The sequence below is a fragment of the Gigantopelta aegis genome, unplaced genomic scaffold (assembly GCF_016097555.1).
Source record: "Gigantopelta aegis isolate Gae_Host unplaced genomic scaffold, Gae_host_genome ctg7978_pilon_pilon, whole genome shotgun sequence".
In the NCBI taxonomy this organism is placed as follows: domain Eukaryota; kingdom Metazoa; phylum Mollusca; class Gastropoda; order Neomphalida; family Peltospiridae; genus Gigantopelta; species Gigantopelta aegis.
This window is the reverse complement of record NW_024536219.1, coordinates 1774-7637: the sequence shown is the minus strand read 5'-3', so window position 1 is coordinate 7637 and position 5864 is coordinate 1774. Positions and strand designations below refer to the sequence as shown.

The 5864-nt window shown below is 36.7% G+C and overlaps 1 pseudogene; it reads left to right on the top strand.

The window, feature by feature from the left end:
* The first annotated feature begins 440 nt into the window (after positions 1-440).
* On the top strand, positions 441-4463 carry LOC121366966 (annotated as a pseudogene).
* Positions 4464-5864: the final 1401 nt, after the last annotated feature.

The window sequence follows — 5864 nt, the reverse complement described above, 5'->3', positions numbered from 1 at the left end:
AACCATACAATATTCCAGCACGTACATGACAAACCAAACTACAAGCTATAGTACCCGATATATGATTATTTACTACATTTGGAGTATCTAACTTACTACTAAGACTCCAGTCACTAAAGAGAACAGCTCTCGACTGAGGTCATGTGCTGGCCAGTAGCCATGATATCTCCTAGTGGTGCAAACCCACCTCGACAACGATTTAATATCCCTCCTATCCCTGACAACAAAATCACACCCAGAAAGACAACACACCATGTCACTAGAACTCGAATAGTATAGACTACTGCTGGCTTTTCAATCAGCGCCATTACCTTCGTCTCGTCTCCAGACTGTAAACTTTAACTTGATCACATAAGTTGCATGTGACTTTGACACCACCCTCAAATTAATTTAATCTAATTTCAAGCGAAGGGCGTGGCTACTTGGGAACGCCCTTTATCATGGCTGACGCAAGATACTGCGTGGAGTACGCCAAGACTGGGCGAAGTGGCTGTAAGAAATGCAAAGCCACTATTGAAAAAGGTGTCTGTAGGATTGGAAAAAAAATTACAAACTAATCCTTTTAGGTACAAAAGTGGGAGGGGTATTTAAGTTTATGTATATGGGACATCATTATGATATCATTGCAGTGATGATGGAGGAGATATGAAAGTTCTGGTATCATGCTCGTGCATGTTTGAGACTTTGCAGAGGGCCCGAACAACCACAAAAAAGATCGAGACCCCTGCAGACTTAGAAGGATTGCAGACTCAAAGACACCGAAAAAGATGAGATCAAGCAGTTTATAAAGGGTTAATTTAACATTCTTACCAATCCCCTTATTTTCTTCTATTTACAGATTAGGCACCAAAATCTCCAGCCAAATCATCCACCAAATCCAAAAACCTGCTACGCAAGCTAAACTTGCTTTAACATCCACTTCTATAGGGGATTCTCCTGTTAAAGCAATGACATCATCATCACATGATGTTAAACCACAAGTCAAAACGACCAAGATGATAAGGAGTTCTCCCCTCAATGACTAGCTCTGATTTGAGCAGTCGAGACAATTTCGTTTCGTCAATTTCGTCGACTATGTGAGACCTTGAGAAGGAACCTAGTTACAATTCTAAAAACAAATTGGTAGCTACTTTCCCTCAAACCATGGCAACAAGTGGAAGTAAGAACAAATATATTATAATTAATAATTATTGCATTATGCGGTTTTAGGACAATGGAAATAAGAATAATACATTATATATTGCTAATTATTACATTATGCGGTTAAATTGCCAGGACAGTGGAAATAAGAAAACAATACATTACAATTGCTAATTATTACATTATGCGGCTAAATTACTGGGACACTCCAGGGACAGTGGAGCTCATTACATAATAATTTGTAATCAAGACATATAATTAAATAATAACTTACAATTTTTTAATACAGATGGTTTTTTACTGGCGATGTTTATCTGCTAGTGAAGTTGCTACTACCAGGAGCCGTTAAAGAGGGTTTATAATCTTCAGAGCAAACAGATAGTGAAAATTCTTAGCCAGGTATACAACCTGTCATATGACTGGCACATCATGTCATGTGATCAGAACTTAGTTGTCATGTGATCAGCACTTTGTTGACATGTGATCTTCTAGATATTCAGCTGTGATCTGGATGATATGATTGAAGATCTGGAGAAAGGTGACGTCGCAGAAACAGCTAAGACATTCTTTGAACAAAGTTCAGTTTGTAAACCAGTCAAAAACAAGTACTCTAACCCTATCAGAGGTAAATGAGTAACAGCTGGTACAAATATACCTAGTCTACAAAACATTCAATTGCATATGATCTTCCTATCTTTATGTTCAGTGTATAATAATATATTATTATAAACATTACATGTATTTATGATTTTTATTACATGTACATGTATTATAGAACTTACCAAATAAGGTCATATTATTATGTAGGTAGATGAATTTTTAGATAAAATGGCCAACCTAACAAAAGAAGATGAACAAAGAAAAGAATACTTAATATTGTGAAAAGGTACCACACACACACACACACACACACACAACACACAATATTTCTTACATTATAGTATGAGCACTTCGAGTGATCTAAAATACATTATACGACTTATCAAAACATGATCTAAGGATCAACTCAGGTCCCAAGCACGTGTAAGTCTCACATGATGATCACATGATCATTGCTATATTCACTTACTGGTTAGTCACATGACAATCATCTTAGTCTAGATGCTCTTGATCCTAAATGCTTATGCTGCATTTCAAGTATCACATGACTTGAAGGATTTTCGTTGTCGATAGGGTCTTGGCACGAGGCCAAGGAGAAGGAGGTGGAGCTAAGCCTGGACTAAGTCTGCAGAGAGTCTTAGTATCCGTATTTCACTGATGACACCAGTAAAACCAATGTTGGTAGGTGTGGCCTGCAATTAAACAAGCTGTGTATCCATGTGTTTTGTAGGCTGAAGCATGTCGTTCGGTTGCCATGGCAATGAAAAAGGGTCCCAATGGTATGTTTGCGAGATCAAATATGATGGAGAGAGAGTGCAAGTTCATAAACAAGGAGATCAGTTCCAATACTTCTCTCGTTAGTTTGAAACCTGTACAGGCACACAAGGTATGAGAATGAAACCTGTGGTTATGGAACAGGAGACCTTGAAAGTACAAGTATAGATAGAATAGTACTACACTTTGGAATGACTACGAGACTAAGACTAGCAGTAAATTTGAGACTGGACTCATTCCAAAGTCTCAGTTCCATTCCATAGTCTCTTGTCCTACTAGTAGAGTCTATCATGCTTGTAACTAGAGATTGAGACTTAGATAGTGGTATGAATCTGAGGTGGTATAAGTATGAGACTAATCAATGACTAATTGAAATAAACAAGACTTGGTTTTTCTCTCTTTAAGGTGACACACATTAAAGATTACTTACCTAAAGCATGTCCACATGGAGACAGTATGATATTAGACAGTGAAGTATTAATGGTAGACGTCAAAACAGGAGATCCTCTACCCTTTGGTACCCTCGGAGTCCACAAAGTAAAGAAACTCTGTCACTGATATACTTGTTAAAGTGTCCATAGAAAAATGCATTTCAAGATGCTGTTTGTTGTCTCTTTATTTTTGATATTCTCTACTTTAATGGACAAAGTTTATTAGACAGTGATGTAATAATGATGTCATCATGAATATAGATAATGAGCTGTGACCACACCTCTTTCAGACCAATTAATGATCGCCGGGAAATTACTGGAAACAGAATGTGACAGAAATTAAGAATCATATAATGTTATCTGAAGTACAACATGTCAAGGTACATGTATAGTAGTAATTTACTATTCATGTTTTTGTTCTATAGCAAACAGATGAATTATCAGGTCTCATTATGACTGTAATAAAAAAGGGTTAGAAGGACTCGTACTCAAGGACACAAGAGTATGAGAATGAGTCTTCATTAATTCTTTGAATTGTTTTTATTTTTAGAGTATTTATGAACCTGGTAAAAGGCACTGGTTAAAAGTAGGTATTTACCATTAAAAAGTCATGTGATTATCATATGACTGACTATGCTAGGTAAAGAAAGATTATTTAGAGGGTGGAGCAATGGCTGATATGCAGACTTGATTGTATTAGGAGCTTATTATGGCACTGGTACAAAAGGTAAGTCTGTCTGTCTGTCTGTCTGTCTGTTGATCTATTTTAATGTTTATCTATACAGGTGGATTAATGTCAGTATTTCTGATGGGTCTCTATGACAAAGTTAGAGATAAATTCTGTACAGTCTGTAAGTGTGGTAATGGTCATGATGATGCTACAATACAACGACTACAAGATGAATTAGATATGATAAAAAATCAGCAAAAATTACACTAAAAATACCATCATGGCTACTAATAAATCGTACATGGTACCCTGATTTTGTTGTTAGAGATCCCCAAGGTATCCTAGAATATGGCACTTTGGATCTTGTAGATGAACTGGTTTCTTTTAGGGCTGCTCCTGTCTGGGAGATTACAGGGGCGGAGTTTACACAGTCCTCTACTCATACAGCGGGAGGTATTTCTATTAGATTTCCAAGAGTGACTCGTATCCGTGACGACAAAGATTGGTCTACAGCTACAGAATTGGAAAGACTTAAGGTAAAGATGAATGAATGGACAGACAAATCAATAAAATGGATTAATGTCATTTTTCAATAGACACTTTACAAGACGTCAAAAGAGCCAATAGGTACAATCTTATTTGTTAACAATACCTATTTAAAAGGACACACACCCTTTCAGACATACCAAGTGTATCAGGGGACTAACCCCTCTTCTGAGGGAGAAGACAATATGGAGGTTGATGACCAGGGGAAAGTGGCTGGACGAAAGAGACAAAAAGAACAATCTTCTGCTACTCCAAAAAAGAAACCAGCAGCTGCACATCAGTCTGAATCCACACCCCACTAAAGGAAAGAAACCAATTTGTAAATATGGAGTGAAATGTTACCAAAAGAGTCATGAATCGAGAAAAATTTGCTCACCGTGGGTAAGTCATACATCTGTTTATTGGTCAGCTTATCATATCACTTCAGGATAACCAGTCTTGGCCATGTTTGTGCAGGAATCAAAGTGGACAATGTAAGTCTTGAAGTAACATGATAATCACATACAGATCTACTACATCATAGCCTCTGATAGATCTGTTCACTAGTATGAAGGTAGGTTGATCCTAGTGTTCCCAATGTTGATGAACTTTGTCGATATTTGTTAGGTATGCCTATGATGTGTATAAAAATTTATAATAATTTTATGTGTTTTTATTGCTAGTTATGATGGTGATTTATAGCGTCTGATTTAGATGTTGCCATGGTGACACATGTGATTGCTATTGATCGACAATTTGCAGTGGTTAGTTATTGTATAATCAATTGGTTAATTAATTAATAATCATTATTATTAGGATGAAGGGGTCCCAGACACAGTCCCAATTGTAACTCCAGAATGGGGTCTGGGATTGTCTTCAGCATCAGACCCTGCAACCATGGATAGGGACAATTTATAAATAGATTAGTACAAATTTTTATAAATTTGAGTCTTCCCAGAAAATTTTTAGTCATTTTTTAGTTCAATTCTAAATAAAAATTATTATAATTATTAGAATTTATTATAATTTGATTTTATGAAGCCCCTTTTAATGTCAAAGGAAGGATGGTCATTGTGGCCATGAGAGAGAAGCTGGTCTCTCTCAGTACCATCCATCTCTTTGAACTTGTGTCTAACATACTTAAACAAGCCGTTCTAATATTTCAGGATTAGTGTTACTTTTATCAAAGATAAGGTTCCCCAGAGAGAGCACCTGCTAATGTTCTATCATCAGTCAGTAAACCTTCTTCATAAGCAAAGATCAGACCACGAAACTCCTTGTCTAGTTCACGAAGACTTTCATGGGTGACCTTGCCAGAAGTCACCTGTAAATAAAAACAAGAATAAAATCAAAATGAATTAAATAAAATAACAAATTACATGTATCTTTTTAAAACTTACTCCTAAAACATTCATTCTATCTTGGACGTCTTTCAGGAAAAAAAAGTGACCAGCTGGTGTGTGGAGATAACGACCATCTTTCCCTCCTCTTTCGTTTGAGTCTTACAAGACACTAACCAGAATATGGAGTTGTGTGCTATTAGGAAACCAGGACTGGAAAGTATCTGGTAACGCACACGCTGGAGGGATGAAAATAGGAATGAGCCTTTTGCTTTACCTATGACCAGTCCCCAGTCATAGGTTACTTTTGTGTACTTAAGGTCATATAAACTAATCTAGGTCACATACTCATGTTCACTTTACCTGAGTCCTCATACCCATAAC